Here is an 18,031-nt window from a genome sequence, read left to right on the forward strand (position 1 = left end):
TAATAAACAAAGGAAATAAGAAACCTTCAGGATTGACAGCACAAGTTTTGCATAAATATCAATGGCAAGGAAAGAGAGAGTCTGTGCTTGTTGCTGTGATTGCAATGTCCCAGAACTCATTACCTCAGAAGATAGGCAATGTGCAATTGACAGATCCTAACATAAAGGTAAAAAAATGAGTTCGGTCTCCTGAGTTTCTCTGGTGAATTTAAAAGTAACAAGGTAAAGTGGTGGGGTTGGGAGTTTCACCGTGATAATACGGAAATAGCGTTCCGCTATATCATCCCCTTTAAGCAGTCCATTTTGATACAATTGTAGGATGTAATGCTTACAAGGCCCATCATCTGCAACAGGAAGCTCACATATCTGATACCATTCTGCAAACAGTATGGAAACCTACAAAAAAAATGAAACAGAATTAACATATAAGAATTACATAACATCCCAACTTTTCCTTATCATGCAGGAAAAAAGCGGGCGTGAGGGAAGATAGAAGACATAGAAAAAAGGAACGACATGGAGAGAGAGAGAGAGAGGATAAATTATTAGTGGAAAAAAAACAGCTGGAATAGTGCAGGCTTGTCGGAAGGAATACATACATCAGCACTTTCATGCATTAGTGTATAAGAAAATTTGCAAATGGAAGCAAGTTGCGGGGAAAAATTGAATAAATAGGCACATATGCAACAGCAAGCAAAGGAGTACTTCAAAACTTAAATAACTCTATCCTAATTAAAAAAAGATCAATCTCCTTAAAATCAAAGGTAGTTATTACTATAATTTGTGATACATAATTAGACCATACATTGGGCGAGAATTATATATATACACCACTCATAGAGGCAGAAGACGGGACAAAGATTGAATGCTTTACTTTTGAGATGATTACAATCGGGAAAAGACACAACAGGCTACTTCTGCTGAGAATCATATTATCTGAGCGTTTAATAGGCATTTTGTTGAAAGAAATGACAACACTAGGTTTATATTCGTGACACCAGTTTTTCGAATACCCTTAACTTCCTTGAACCTCCTAAACTTTTCAATCCAGACAATATCATATTTTTTACTCCATAGTACATGGGCAGCAAAATCTATAACATGCACAGAACATCCTACCAATGCCTTGGATCTTAAAACAAATAGTCACCTGCTCCTTGAAGCCAGCAGGATCTGGTTCTGGAGCCTCTATACCACCATCTTCCCTGTTAGCAGGTGCATGGCCAGGTGCCTGCTTCAAGTGAAAGATCTCGGGTCAGAAGTCATTAGCATACATAAAGATGAAGCAATTATATAGATGAGCAATAAAAAATGAGTGCGTGAGGTAGAGAGAGAGAGAGAGAGTCCTAAAGGTCGTCATTCCTCCAGTGAGGATTGGACTGTTTTTGTTGATAACCTAAGTAAGAGGGTCTCTAGAGGAGCATTATGGGAATTATTCAATCATCATGGTCAAGTTCTGAGGGTCTACATTCCAAACTTTATGAACAAACCGAATTATAAAACTTCAACGTTCGCTTTTGTCCAGTTTGCGAAGGAGGATGGTAGAAGAAGGGCAATACAAAATATTAATGGAACGATGGTTGATAGGAAGAAAGTTTCGGCGGAGATTGCAAAATACAACAAATATAGGAATAGAATAGCTGATGATAGCAGTTTCCCGACTGAAGTTAAAAAACCATCAAGGGGTGATACAAAAAGATATAAGGAGGAGGTAGAGTTATCGAGCAGTTTGAGGGATGGTAGAACGTACAAGGAAGTTTTGAATGTAGAAAATAGACTGAGAATCGAAGAAGAAATTGGGGTTAATAGGGGAGGTACAATGGAAGGTAGTAAAAGGCTAAGGAATGTATGGGAAATGCATGTTCCATCAGAAGAATTCAGCTGAACGAAATGGTCGTTAACAGGGGTTTTCAAAAGTCATTTTTGAGGCAGACTTGGTGAAGAAAGCTTTGGCAAAGGAAGGAGTAGAAGTTAATATAGTGAGATGGGGATATGTATGGAATTTGTGCATCATCATGTTCAAGTCAAATGAAGATTTCTCAAATGCGTGGTCTAATCACAGAGAGAAGCTTTCCGTTTGGTTTGATTGGTTGGCTCCTCTGTTAAATGATGAAGGTGTTCCTTCGGCGTATTGCTTGGTTGAGTTATTGGGAATTCCTCTTCTAAGCTGGAATGAATCGTTTCTGGAAAAACTGGTAGGGACATGGGGGAAGTTCGTATGTATTACTGTGAAGACAAGGAATAGGTTCTTATGGCAGATCATTTAAAGTCAAAATTAAATTGGGATCGATGTTTAATAATGTTCTGCTTTAATCGGGGAAGAGAATGAGAGGGGTTTAGTTGAGTGGTACATTGATGATGGTGCGGCGAAGGAAGACGAGGGAGGAAGGTTTGCACAGACAACAGTTGAGTGTGGAATGTCTCCTGAGGAGGTTCGGTCAAAGGTGGACACGTGGTTGATGCAAGGGGAAGAGAGTAGTTTGAAAATTTTTGGTGGGGGACAGTTTCTGAAACATAAGACTTACACGGAACCTTCTATTAATGGGGTGTCAGGTTCCTTTGAAAATGGGAAAAATCCCAAAAGGGATTTTGTGAGTCTTGGGTTAAGGAGTGATGTGGATCCATAATTTTCAGTCCAATCGAATCGCAATTGGGAATCTTTTTCTCCAATTAAAAAAATCTCTCTTGTTGGGCATGCTTTTAATTTAAGTGGGCTGGTTTTGAAAATCAATGTAAGTTTCGGTTAATTCCTCAAAAAATTGCTGGAAGAGGTCCTATTGCAGAGGAATCATGTGAGGGAATTAACAAAGTACAAACAAAATTTTTTGAGAAGGAAGAAGGAAGTAAAGGGCTGAATGAGGAAAATTATGAAGGTAATTCGGAAGATTCTCATATAAGGAATCCGTGGAACTCGTATCTCAATGAGGAGTGCACCTGAAGGAATAAGGGAGAAGGGGAGTTATGCTAGAGTGTACAGTAGGTCCAGAGAAAGGTGTGTATGGTTTCGATCGAGTAATGAAGTAGTTCAGAATCAATCAGAGGTTTTTACAATACAAGATAAGGAGTTAAGAGGTTTTCAAATTAATCAAATGTCCATTTCAACAGATTCGGGTGAAGGACACGAATTGGTTAAAAATGGGTGTGCCAATTCTAAGAATAATACGATAATTCCTATTCATTTCAGTCTGATGACAGAGAGTATGTCAACAGATTGTTATGATGTTTCAGGGTCTGGAAAAGACATCAGCAAGAGGAGAGTATGTCAGATGCTGGGAATCTCTTTTAAGGAAGGGAAAAAGGCTTTTATAGACAATATTGTTAAATTGGAGGAAGAATTGGGGGTTGCTAGGGAAGGATGAAATGTTGGAAAATGTGGTTTTTTAGATTTTGGCTTTTTTGGAGTTTGGTGTTAATTTTTTTTTAATGTCTAAAATAAGAATTATATCATGGAATATAAGAGGCTTAAGGAGAAGAGAGAAGTCCAGAGTAGTTGAAAAGCTTGTTAAGAAGATCAAATCGACCATACTTTTGTTACAAGAAAATTACTAAAAGAGTGAGTTATTCTCCAGCACAGGGATCTGCGGGTGGGCTTTTTTGTTTGTGGAATGAAAACTTGTTTCAAGTAACAGGCCAACAGATTAACAGTAGATTTATAGCATTATTGGGGAATTTTAAGGAGTTCAAAATGGAATGTGCTTTTATAAATGTATATGGTCTTTCAATAAAAGCTGACAGAGAAGAGTTTTTCAGGGAGTTGCTAAATTATGTAACAAGTGTGAATTTTCCAATTTGCTTTGGGGATGATTTTAATGCATATCTATATATAGAAGAAAAGGTAGGGAAAGCACAAAATTGACATACCATTGACCTGTTTCGGTTTTTTGTCCAACAAGCTGAGCTCATTGATCTTCCTTTGTCTGGAGGATCTTACACATGGTGCAGCAAGAGAGTTTCTTCAACATGGGTTAGACTTGATAGGTTTCTAAATTCTGGCAGTTTCCTGAAAAGTTTTCCTAATATCTTGCAGCATCTTCTACCGAAATCACTTTCTGATCATAACCCGGTAGTGTTGGAGGGTAGTAGTCTAAATTGGGGCCCTAAACCGTTTCGATTTTTTAATTACCTTTTAGAGGAAGAAGGTTTCGATGAGGTAGTGGAATCCTTTTTGGCAGTTTCGAAGAATAAGAATAATAATGGAGGAATTTTCACTACGTTGCAGGGTATTAAAAAGGTGATTAGAAACTGGTATGGCAGATTCAATTTCAGAGTTGGAAGGTAAAATTAATGTTTTGGAGATTAATTCATAAGGATGAATTCTATCTGTATGGGAGTGGGGTCAGTTGATACAATTCAAAAAGGAGCTTTTGGAGACTGATGAGGATTGAAGAGAGCATTTGGTTTCAGAAGTCGAGAGCGAGATGGATCAAAGATGGAGACAAAAACACAAGGTTTTTCCACCTTAATGCTCTGAATATGAATAAAGTCAATGCTATTTATTCCTTGAAATTTGAAGGGAAGGTAATATCTAATCCTGAGGAGATTAAATCTAGTGTTTCTAACTTTTTCAATGAGGCTTTTAGTACCAAATCAACGCTGGAAGTAGAGCTTATGAATTTTAATTTTGCACAATTGTCAGCTTCTAAAAGTGCTTCTCTTGAAGAGATTTTTTCATAACAAGAAGTGTGGGAAGCAATTTCATCCTCTGATAATGCAAAAGCCGCTGGCCCAAATGGTTTTACAATGGGTTTCTACAAGAAATACCGGTCGAGTCTAAAGGAGCAGATTATGAAGTTTTTTCTAGACTTCTATAGGGGAAGGAAGTGGAATCATAGGGTTAATCATGCTTTTATTACATTGATTACAAAGAGAAGTAATCCTGAGAGTTTAGAAGACTATAGACTGATTAGTTTTGTGGGTAGTCTTTATAAAATTCTCTCAAAAGTTCTTTCTAAGAGATTACAGTCTTGTGTAAAAGATGTTATTAGCCCTTCCCAATTCGCTTTTATCTATGCAAGGCAGTTGTTGGATTGTGCATGCATGGCTAATGAAGGAATTGATTTTTGGAGGAAAAAAATGCTTAAAGGGGTTGTATTTAAAGTGGACTTTCGTAGAGCATATGATTATGTCGAATGGACAATCCTCCTTAGATTAATGAAAGAGGTGGGTTTCAGTGAGAGATGGTGTTCGTGGATTTCTTATTGTTTATCATCAGCTTCAATTTCCGTTTTAGTAAATGACTCCCCTACAGAAGAGTTTCCTATGGCTAAAGGGTTAAGCCAGGGTTATAGTCTTTCTCCTCTTTTGTTCAATGTTGTTGGTGAATTGCTCCATTTAATGTTATCTAAAGCCGTTGAATTGAGTTTTTTCAAGGGTTTTCTATTGGTAAGACTGAGAATCCTTTTACACTGTCTCATCTCCAGTTTGCTGATGATCTTATTATCTTCTGCCAAGCCTCTCTCACTCAAATTAAAAATGTCAGAAGAGTTTTAAGGATTTTTAGTTTAATGGCGAGGCTTCATCTAAACTTAAATAAGAGTAAACTCTATGTATAAATGTAAACAATCCCATCCTTCAAGAATGGGCTTCGACCATTGGTTGTTCAATTAGTTCGTTCCCTTCGGTTTATCTAGGTCTTCCTCTTGGGGACAAAAAAGAATTCTGAGTCTATGGGAACCGGTTTTGGAGAATTTCAACAAAAAGTTGGCAGGTTGGAAAGCCTCTTGTTTATATATGGCTGGCAGAGTGGTGTTTTTTAAATCGGTTTTGTCTTTCTTACCCATGTTTTTCTTATCTATTTTTAAGATACCTTGTAAAGTAAGTCAGAAGATCAATTCTTTGATGGCTAATTTTCTTTGGGAATCGGGAGCTGAGAATAAGAAATTTCACTGGGCGAGTTGAAAGAATATTTGCAAACCGTCGAGTAATGGAGGTCTGAGAGTTATTGATATGAATATTATTAATCGTGTTTTGTTGGGAAAATGGGTTTGGAGGTTTGCTAATGAAAATGAGTCATTGTGAAAAAAATTGTTGTGTTGCAAATACAATGTTAGTTGTAATACCATGGCAATTAACCAAGTTTTCTCTTCTCAGGACTCTTGGATATGGAGAGGAATTGTCAATAACTTCATGAAAGATGACTTTGTGGGGGCTTCTCTAAGATCTTATGCGAAGTTTCAAGTTGAAAATGGTAAATCTATTCTTTTTTGGAATGATGTTTGGTTTAGGGACTCTCCTTTGAAAATTCAATTTCCTAGGATTTATGCTATTTCAACAAATCAAGGGGGGTTATGTGGCTGATTTTGGTAGTTTTGATTCATATGGTTGGGAGTGGAATATTCAAATGAGGAGAAACTTATGTGATTGGGAAGTGGCACAGTGGTTGGATTTAATGGAAAAGCTGAGCAACATTAGATTATCCGATTCAGTTGATATTTTTTATGGGAGGGGTGATGGGTTGTTATCGGTTAAAGCTTGTAGGTTGTCTATCTCTTTGCTTCCTGAGGATAATTTTTGTGGAAGAATTGGGTTTGGTTGGGTTTAGTTCCTCCAAGAGTTGAGACATTCCTTTGACAACTTTCTCATCAAAAATTAGCAGTTAGATTTGAGTTTAAGAAAAGGGGGTTCCCTTAGGAGAAGATAGTCTTTGCCTGTTTTGTAATCTGTTTGATGAAACTATCCAACATCTTTTCATATCATGTTCTTTTTCGTGGGAACTTTGGAACAAAATTATCAGCTTATGGGATCTTTCTTTAGCTCTGCCTCGTGATCCTCCATCCCTTCTTAGTTCGTGGTCTGATTTGAGGGATAGTTCGCATATATGGAAGTTTATTCCGGGGGTTGTTTTTTGGTCTATATGGAAAGTAAGGAATGAGATTGTTTTTTATAGAGGAAAACTGGACAGAACATCCCTTTTTTCATTGTTAGATTCAGATTAGCTAAGTGGTTTCTAGTCAAATTTTCTCATGTTTATATTCAGGCAGATTTGTTGATTGCAAATCCTTCACTGGCAGACAAACATTCTGTTTCTACGGTTCAACCTACGCCTTTGTTTTGCTGGACTCCCCCTCCAGTTGATTTCTTTAAGTTGAATGTTGATGGGGCTTTTAGTGGTAATGGGATGATAGGAGGTATAGGGGGTATTTTAAGAGATTGGAATCGTTCTATTCTTCTGTCTTTTTCAGAGAATGTTGGTCCTAGCCCTCCCCCTCTAGCAAAATTGAAAGCTATCAAAAAAGGTTTAGAGATTTTTTATTTTTAGAATGGGGTTCGAAGGGTAGGCTGATTGTTGAATCCGATTGTAAGTCGGCAGTGGACTGGATTAAATCTCCTTCTTCAGCTCATGTTTTCTTTATTAATCTTGTAAAAGACATTGTGTCTATTGTTTCAGATAAGGAATGTATTCTTAGATTGATACCTAAGGGTTGTAACTGTGAGGCAGATAAGTTAGCAAAGGAGGGGATTGGGTGATTGTAAGATTTAATAATTATCTGTTTTGTGTATTTGTAGGGAACAGTTGCTATGTTGTTTGTTTAAGTCTTATGTAATATGTTTTATGCAATAATATATTGAGGTACTCTTTTCCTCCTTCCGCTAGTAGGTTTTTTCTTTAGGGAATAGGAATACTACGAGGGAGGTTTTTAATGAGGCCTCCTACTTCTATCAAAAAAAATATAGATGAGCAGTCGACCTTTTTCTCTCTAGATTGTCTAGACTTATCCTCCTTTGCAACAGTGGCACTGTATAAAATAGCCATATTAGCAGATGAATTTCTTACCATCTCAATCAGCTGTTGCAATGATTCAGGAGATCCAGGTTTTAAAGCAACCTCCATGTTCATGACAGTTAAGAGTCCACACCCACAAAATCAAGGGAAAAAGTGGAGGAGGATGGGGGGCAACCTTTGCCAGAGCATCAACAAGCTTATGGAGTTCCGAGATGACTCTGGATTCATCATAGTCCAAAACTTGAAGAAGTGACACCGCAAATTCCGTTGCAGCTTCTGAAATTTAATTTTATTAGCTGGTTTACTGAATGCATAAGTAGCTGTAAAATGGTAATTCCTTTATACATACTATTTCTACCCCCGTCAATATACTTTTCCATATGAACATTGTACTCTGCAAGGTTCAGCAATTCACTTCGAATAAGGCCAACAATGATATCTTTTTTGAACGTTCGCTCATCATCTGAATATATCACCTGTAAGAGAAGAATAACAATCACCACAGAAGAAGATATTTCTAGAGAAATACAATGTGGAACAGAACATAGTCAACATACCCAACTAGTTTGCTCTTTAACAGCAAGCTTGCAAACATCAAGGACAGAAGCCAGAATAACAAGGCGAGCATTGACATGAAGACTGTTCGATGCATTCTCATATAAGCCTTTGAAAACCTGAATAAACATTGAGAAACAAAAGCAATGATTAGAACCATTTGATAGCAAAAAAATCCAACAAATAAAAGTTTAGCCCCACAATTGGTAAAACACCTTTTGAGCCAGAGCCAGCGCAGCCTCATCCCGACTTGCACATCTGAGTATGATTTCAGGTACCTCAGAGATCACTCCCTAACATAGAAAAATGCCGAGAACCAAACAAATAAATTTTTGTTCAAATAATTTCACCAAACAAAAACGAAATTCCATTTCTGGAAAGGAGGTGCCTAGGGGGATTAATGAAAGCAGAAGAAACAAATACAGCAGCAATAAACAAAAGTAGAAGGTCAAAATACCTGAATGTCTGCTTCTCTACCCACACTTGTCACCAAATGTTCCAAATGAAAACATTTGATAAAAAAGTGTAAACATGTTTTCACAAGATTTCAGTGTTTAAAAGATGAAAGTCTATCTCAGACTGTAAGAATGCAAGAACAAGAGGAATCAGAGACTCTATAACTGAGGGATCTCCTCCCTACTCTGTAGTGAGAAACTACATTTCCTATTTTTTCGTCTTCTTTGAGAGGAGATCCAATAGTTGCAAAAATTACAACAATGAACATCATTTTTATAGTTTTATGCATCTCACAACAATTGTGTAGTGGTATGTTAAAAAAGATAGTGGAAAAGGAATATAAATAACGGCAATAAAAGATTATGGAGTGGCAACTACCACATGAGATATACAACACACTTTCTTCTGTTCAGACACCAGACTCGTACAATGATCTAACAAAATTCTCTCAAACACCAACAGACAACAGATAAACAGTTAAAAAGAGAAAAGAGTTATATTCAACCTTCTGAGCGACAATCTGATATTTATCCAATGCATCTCTTGTGCTCAATGAAGTCTCTGAGATGATGCTTCCATGACACTCTGTGGCAGTAGGTGAAGGTAACAGCTGTGATGTAGATTCGATTTCCTACCAACAAGTTGGCAGCATGTCTCAGTGAAAAGGCACGAACTTAGAAGTACAAATGTTCTTCCATACAAAGTTTCTTACTTTTACAGCATCAGTCGTTTCCACTGAAAGTAACTTGGGCAGAAGTTGTTGAAGGAAATGCAGTATTAAGGGGATCATTTTCAGTCATTTGCTGTGCAAGAGTAGTACCTGAGCCAATATGAACCGGGGAAATACTACAAGAAAAATGTTTTTCAGATAAATAAGCAAGGAACCAGGAAAAAATATCAAAGACAGTTGCATTTAAAATGTAGCACCTCAATAGGGCTGCTGATGTAGCATCAATTGCCTCAGAAGCAACATCCAGTTGTCCCAAATTTCCTGGGCCAGACGTGTAATCAGGGGTAACTTGCCCAGATGTAGAACTAAATGTGCCAGTTATACCAGTATCGCCAGATAAAGTTGAAGGTCCAGAAGAAAGAGAATGCGAGGACTGGCCAGATTGACTTTGCCAAGGAAGCCGAACAAAATCCTAAAAGATAGGGGAAAAAGAAAAGGGGAAGTAGCTTAGACTCGGTGCCCTAATTTCACAAAACCAAAGCAACCTTTGTGCAAAACCGTATAACTACCTCATAAACTCGCTGTTGAGACAGAGACAAGTGACCGGGTTTAGGTCGAAGAGCCTCAAGCACCACACCCATAGAACCTTGTCCATACATTCTAGGATAAAAAAATCAGGATCCCTATGCTTTCTTCTTATAGCAAGTTGATTAGCTATTTCTCCATCAATGTTTTTTATTGCCTATATATAAGTCAAAGGGAAAAGCATAAGTTAGAACTCCAAAGCATAGAAGATTATTCAAAACCATTCACAAAATGGTTTTTCCTGAAGCACGTCTCAATGCAGAAGAAAACCTTCATCCACTCAAACAAAACTCAAATATGAACCACACATTACTGAGAAGCCTGGGAACCCAAATCTAAATATAATAGTACATCAGAGGAAGTCCATAACTTTAAGTCTTGCATGAGATTCATTGTTTTGGTAAAATTAGTCACTAAAGCACCCTACTGCTGAACAACATCCATGAAATTTATAAAGATTACACCCAAAAAAACCTTAACAACCAATCCACAAAATACATGGCTAAAAGGAACAATCTAACCTTATCAGTAGCAGCTTGTTCAATGACTGCACAACCAAGATCAAGGTTATCATTAGTAACAAGCTAAACAGCTTGTTCTAGAAGATCACTTCCAACATTCAAACCCTGAAGTGAACTCCTCAGCTGACTTGATATAGAGCCACATAGAGATTCCGAGAGAACGAAAAAGTGAGGTTAAAACCATATGATAAAATTGAGAAGGTATGGAATATGCAAAATAATAACTCAAAAAGTTGAAGAGGTGAACCTTGCATGTTACATGTGCCAGACTTCCAGCCAAACTTGCTACCATCAAGTGTGCTGCATTATAGATCTGTGTCTCATCTGATTCCATAGTATAATCCTAAATTGCATTGAATTAAAGTGAAATTAGACCAAGAATAGTGACTGGGGTAAGTCCTCTTATTGCCAAAACAAAATGAGCTAAATCAAGTGAAAAGTTGTTTGATCTAAAGCAGTACTGAGATTAGTTTTCAGACCTTTAAAACAAGCTCCTTAGTTGTTTGAGTTGTCACAAAAACACTGCACCGAACAATACCAGCTACAATCTCTTTAATAGCTCTGTCCATTGCAATTGGAACCACCCTTCAACACGTTATATGCAGAGTTCAACACCAGGGCACCAAGCTACGTGTACAAGAAGCAACAAATAATATTACAATGGCATCCAACCTCTGAAAATGCAAGTGCAAACCTAGAGCACTTAGTTTCTGATTGTTAAAAACATGAGTTCCAATGTTAGGTATTGGCGTCGAAAGCTGCATATAAGACAAGGACCAACAATATGAATAAACAAAAAAGTTGATAATTCTCGAACATTGAAGAATGGAAGCAAAATCGACTAAACCTGACTAACAGTAAAAGGCGACTGCGATGGAGTGGCTTGAAATAGCCCTTGCGCAGAAGGAAGCAGATCAAACAAGCCTAAAGCTACTAGTTTTTCATCCTCCACCAATGCACCAGAAGAAAGATGCAAGGGACCAACATACTAAAACAACTCCAAGATATAATTTATCAAAACATGTAAAAAACTGCTAACAGAAATGGCAAATGATTAATGAAAATGCAAACCTGAAATAACATATGCATGTGGCTACCAGAATTAGGTGGACTAGTAACCTTAATAGGTATGTCAACATGATTAAGTGGAGAAATTATTCCTGACTTAACCTCTGCAACCATCTGGGGTTGAGATGCTCCAACATCTTTGTTAGAAAAATCGGAATTTCCCCTAATTTCCCTTTTACGGTCCTTGGGAAGAGAACTCGGTATTATGTCCTTCATATCCACACCAAGGTTCTTGAATAGAACCTAAATCACCAATAAACAACACAATGAAAGGATACATTAGAAGTTTCCAAGCTTCTATGAGGTCAGCTAAAATAATGAAAAAAAGGCCTTGTCTTCATATAAATGCTTAAAACATATTTGAATACCTCTATATCAAACTTGAGATTCATTTTCAAGTTTGGCATCGAATAAATCTCAGTTAGTAAAGCCAAAATGCCCATGGTCAATGGATTAGGAGGCTGATATGCTGGACTGCTTTGGCAGGGCTCAAGAATATGCATGAAGCAACAGATTTGTGAAATTCAACTTAAGCTTAGCAGAAGGAAAGAAGTTAATTATAGAAATAACCATACCTTCGAAGTAAATGGGATAACTGCAATCATCAATCCCTTCTCATATGCCTGGAAAGAGCAAAAATGAGGCGGAGAAAAAAAAAGATAAACTAAAAATAACTAATCGACCAAGACTGGATCATAAGATCCTTGATGAACAAATAAATAACTGAAACCTTGCAAATAATCAACTAAAAGTTTAATTAAGAAAAAAATACCTCTATAATCAGAGATTTGGGATCTATTTCACGAGTTCTCAAAACTTGATTTTGACCAATTGTTAACTTCCCAAGCCAGCTACCCAATATTTTTAGCAATGACCGCTCTTCTGAGCTTGATTTTATAAGCTCTGATCCCAACGAGACCTACAAGATATATAAGGGATGATAAACACTTTTTCCATTATCTGGACAAATTAGTATGCATGGCTATTTTACTTATACAGAAACCTTGCAGTTCTCGTATGTACCTTGGATAATCTCCTTATTCAAAGCCTGAGTTAAATTTGTCTAGGAACTTCAAATACAAATCATGAAAATTTGGTTCAATGCTGGCTCTGCAAAATACAATATACGATTAAGTTAGTTTAATGGTGCAGAATTATGAAAACGCAGTTGTCAATTGAACAGTGAAAAGAAGGCTATCAAAATTCGGCCATTTCATAACCAGGGATAATACTGCTCTTTCAACTGTTCAGTGAACTCTTTCCCTTTGGCTTCAATATTTGAAACCGAAATATTATTGATTATGAATGATATCTTGACCTGAATCTCAGATGCGGGAGCCTGCAAATATATAAGTGATAAAAGGATTGCATTCCAAAGGTGACACTTTCAACAAAGCAAAATTCAATTTTCCATGATCATCATTGGATGGATTGATACTCTTGTCTAGATGGAAGGGAAATAAAGGTTCATTAAATACCTCTATGGGCATCTCTCTTCTCTTAGCAGCAGCAACCAGTGTTTCAATGTTCAAAGCAGAGCCAAATCCTGTATTTAGAAAGAGCAGAGATTGTTGTGTAAGCTTGTAGAGATGTCAATGTTTTATGGAAGTCTGGACAACGAAGCTATGGAAAATTATTACTAGTTGAAGTAACTCCCCGAGAAGGACTAACAAAACCGGGGGATGCAAAAAGCATAGATGCAACAGTTACTGTAGTCTGCGCCTGAAATTTTAGCAATAATATTAGTTCAGAGAATAAAATTCCACATGCATCACAGAACAAGAAGTCCCCGGGCATACTTTCTGAATGCTAGAAGCATCACTCAAGGAAGCAACTGAAAGCTTCCCTACAAAAGGTAGAAGTTGTTTCACATCATTAGATGACACAGCAGGGGCTTTGTAATGACCATCAAGAGAACTATCGTGTCTTGGAAGCTAAGAGGAGACGAAAGTGGTGGCCCAGACAAAACGAGGCTTGTAACATGCGATGTTGACTCAGACTATTAGAAAACAAGGCAACTATACCTCAGATTGCATAACTCCAATAATATATATATATATATACACACAGAAATCCAGGTTAACTCTATAGCTGGAAAAACCTAACATGATTTTGATCAGATCATCAGCAAGAACATATATTTATCTCTTCCGCTTTTCAAGCCAAATGGATTGTACTTTTGTTTTGGTTTACTATGAAAGCACCAAGTCAGAAGTATGTGTTTTGATTTGGACATTTAAAAGCATGAATCTAAAGTGTAAGACCATTAATAGCAGTTTCCTGCTATCGAAAGTATGGAAAAAAAATTAAAACATCGCTAGCAGGAACTGAGGTTGTGCCTGCATTTTTCCAACTCGATGAGTGTTCTCCCTGTTCATATCTGCTGCAACAACTCTCCTATTTAAAGAATCATTTGAGAAAAAAGCAAACAATAATTTAAAACTAGGATATATGCAATTTAAATAAAATGTATTGCAAGGAGTGAGCAGTAGTTCCCTGCTATCCAAAGTATTGATAAAGATCGTCACTCAGGATAAAAGTTTAAAAACATCGCGCACGTTCTGAACTTCAAATTCCGTGAGATTTGTAAGTGGCATCACTTTAGCTAATGTCAGAAAATCTTTTTCCCTCAGTTTGAATTCTTTCCTCTTCTCAACATTATGACATACTGAGTTTGAGAAGAAGGAAACGCCTAAAAATATAATAACAACATGGGATAGCACAAAGAAAATCCTACAGACATGAAGAACAATATCGGAGTTAGATGAGTTGGCTAAAAGTCTAAAAGCTTCAAAAATGGAAAATCAAAGGAATATGAAAAGCAAGAGACTTATTACCTAAAAGTAACACCTCTGGAATTGATGTTACCTCTTGTTAGCTCATAGGTTTAAAAAATAAGAAAAGCAACAAATGATTGGTCAAGTAAAACTCAACACCTAAATGTGTTTTCTTTTATCCTAGTTTGAGATCCCATAAGCAAACACAAAGACAATAACAAAACAAAGACTACCTTTATAGATATAGAGACTTCATCCTGATGATAAGCTGAAGACTTGAGCTATCTAGCATAGTTTGTAAATCCCTAATTTCTCTGTAGAAGACACAAGAAAAAATTGAGTCAGAAAGCAAAAATAAATGCCAGCAAAAATAAATGCCAGCTTTTAGCATTTACATAAAAAAACGTAGTTTAGATGAAAAGAAGACCAGGTCTAACCTACAAAGTTTTGTATTCACCTCTAACAAGGAACCGAGGTTGTGCCTGCATTCTTCCAACTCGATGAGAGTGTTCTCCTTGTTGTAGCAACTCTCCTATTTAAAGAACCCTATGAGAAAAAAGTAAACAATGATTTAAAATAAGAATATGTGCAATTTCAATAAAATGTACTGAGATGAGTGAGCAGTAGTTCCCTGTTATCCAAAGTACTGACAAAGATAACTTGGGATAAAATCCTTAAAACATCGCTAGCAAGAACTAAGGTTGTGCCTGCATTCTACCAACTCGATGAGACTGTTCTCCTTGTTTATATTTGTTGCGGCAATGCTCCTATGTAAAGAACCCTGTGAGAAAAAAGTAAACAATAATTTAAAACAAAAATATGTGCAATTTAAATAAAATGTAATAAGTAGTGAGCAGCAGTTCCCCGCTATCCAAAGTATTGATAAAGATTGTCACTTGGGATAAAAGTCCTAAAACATTGATAAAGATTGTCACTTGGGATAAAAGTCCTAAAACATCGCTAGCAGGAACTAAGGTTGTGCCTTTATTCTTCCAACTCGATGAAAGTGTTCTCAATTATCATATATGTTGCAAAAAATCTCTTATTTAAAGAACCCTATGAGAAAAAGTATAGAATGATTTAAAACAATAATACTATCCAAAGCACGGATAAAGCTTGTTATTTAGGATAAAAGTTTTAAAACATCGCTAGCAGTAACTAAGGTTGTGCCTGTATTCTTCCAACTCGATGAGAGTGTTCTCCCTGATCATATTTGTTGCATCAACTCTCTTATTTGAAGAACCCTATGAGAAAAAAGTGAACAATAACTTAACACAATAATATATGCAATTTAAATAAAATGTACTAAGAGGAGTGAACAACAGTTCCCTGCTATCCAAAGCATGGATAAAGCTTGTTATTTGGGATAAAAGTTTTAAAACATCGCTAGCAGTAACTAAGGTTGTGCTTGTATTCTTCCAACTCGATGAGAGTGTTCTCCCTGATCATATTTGTTGCATCAACTCTCTTATTTGAAGAACCCTATGAGAAAAAAGTGAACAATGACTTAACACAATAATATATGTAATTTAAATAAAATGTACTAAGAGGAGTGAGCAACAGTTCCCTGCTATCCAAAGTACGGATAAAGATTGTCACTTGGGATAAAAGTTTTAAAACATCGCTAGCAGGAACTAAGGTTGTGTCTGCATTCTTCCAACTCGATGAGAGTGTTCTCGCATTTAAAGAACCCTATGAGAAAGAACTTAACAATGATTTAAAACAAGCATATAAGCAATTTAAATAAAAAGTATTTAGAGTAAGCAACAATTCTATGCTATCCAAAGTACAAATAAAGATTGTCACTTGGGATGATAGGTTTAAAACATCGCTAGCAGGAACTAAGGTTATGCCTGCATTATTCCAAATCAAAGAGAGTGTTCTTCCTGTTCATATCTACTGCAACGACTCTCCTATTTAAAGAATCCAATGGAAAAATGTAAACAATGATTTAAAACAAGAATATATGAAATTAAAATAAAATGTATGAGAGGAGTGAGCAGCAGTTACCTGCTATCAAAGTACTGATAAAGAATGTCACTTGGGATAAAAGTTTTAAAACATCCCTAGCGGGAACTAAGTTGTGTCTGCATTCTTCCAACTCGATGAGAGTGTTCTCCCTATTCATATTTGCTGCAACGACTCTCTTATTTAAAGAACCCTATGAAAAAAATAAACAATGATTTAAAACAAGAATATATGCAATTTAAATAAATTGTAATGAGAGGAGTGATAAGCAGTTCCCTGCTATCCAAAGTTTTAAAACATCTCCATGTTTTAAAAGTTTTAAAGCATCGCTAGCAAGAACAAAGGTTGTGCCAGCATTCTTCAAACTCAATGAGAGTGTTCTCCTTGTTCATATATGTTGCAACAACTCTCCTACTAATGAACCCTATGAAAAAAAGTAAAAAATTATTTAAAACAAGAATATATGCAATTCAAATAAAATGTACTGAGAGGAGTCAGCAGCAGTTCCCCTGCTATCCAAAGTACTGATAAAGATTGTCACTTGGGATAAAAGTTTTAAAACATTGCTAGCAGGAACTAAGTTGTCGAGAACAAAGAAAAAGTATGTTCATGAACAATAATATATTTCTCCCTCTATAAACAGGGACAAAGTGGTCGGCACGCAAAAGGTAAATTAGAAAATTGGTTCATAAAAAATACCGTGATTTGGAAAGTAAAAGTGAAGACTCAACTAGACATTTACCCAGAAAGTTGTTATGCTTATTTTCTACAACAAAGTATTCTACAATAATTAAGAAACTAGCATCGATAACTTATCCTGATTGACAAAAAGGCTCTTCTGGCTTGCAATTTTTGGTGCAACTTTGCTAATATACTCCTGTCGCCTCTCTAACGATAAAGGTTTTAAGTTCTTCACAAGTTTATGGCAGTCTAATGGCAATTTGTGCAGATACCATGGTCAAGTTGAAAAAGTTCAGGGAAATTTTGAGTTGTCTCATTAAAAATGCTCTTAAAAGGTGAAAATTCGAAAGATGGATAAAATGGTCAAGTAGTAAAGAAGCATTGTGACCAACCTCACCGAGGAATTTGTTGCTAGGTCAAAATATTGGGGAGCATTTCTCCCCCTCAAAACAAAAAAGGCCAGTGACATCATAAATGGTATACAAATAAAGTGTAATTAGTTCTCACTCACATGGTTTTTGGCAGAGTTTGTCGAGTGGTTCATCAGTCAGGGTCCATCCCTAAGTACACTATTTCTCCTTTTTACTTTAACTGCACCGTAGATAGACCTTTTTCCAGAAACATTGGGAAGTAAAGAAACATTTATCTCAGAACATTGGTTATGATTATTATTGCTAGCAGGAGGAGAACCCCCGGCAGTAGCTTCTACAGAAGTTTGGCCAACCCTATCAACAAAACTTTTAGCAGTATGCACTATCAAGCAAAGCATAATTGCAAGTAACATGTCTCTAAAAAGAAATACCTTTCATTATGGGTAGGAATCTGAATCACTCTTAGTGCTTCTACATAACTGGGAGCACTAGCATCTAGGTCAAAATGCTACCGCTCATGTTACACATCAAGAAGCTAAAAATTATCCAAAAGCATAACCTAATTAAGAGAAAAAAATAATATGGATGAATAGATAATGAACATATGTGTCATGTGATACACCAGAAAGGAATATATCATATTACCTCCTATATAC

The 18,031-nt window shown here is 36.4% G+C and overlaps 1 long non-coding RNA gene across 1 annotated transcript; it reads right to left on the minus strand.

Annotated features, from left to right (window-relative positions):
* Positions 1-45: 45 nt before the first annotated feature.
* On the minus strand, positions 46-1,565 carry LOC120217143. The gene is made up of 3 exons (XR_005525127.1): positions 1,151-1,565; positions 250-396; positions 46-156 (listed from the first exon to the last, which is right to left on the minus strand). It is a non-coding gene; the product is annotated as an uncharacterized LOC120217143 (long non-coding RNA).
* Positions 1,566-18,031: the final 16,466 nt, after the last annotated feature.

Source organism: Hibiscus syriacus, unplaced genomic scaffold (assembly GCF_006381635.1).
Source record: "Hibiscus syriacus cultivar Baekdansim isolate YM2019G1 unplaced genomic scaffold, ASM638163v2 tig00110185_pilon, whole genome shotgun sequence".
NCBI classification, from domain to species: Eukaryota; Viridiplantae; Streptophyta; class Magnoliopsida; order Malvales; family Malvaceae; genus Hibiscus; species Hibiscus syriacus.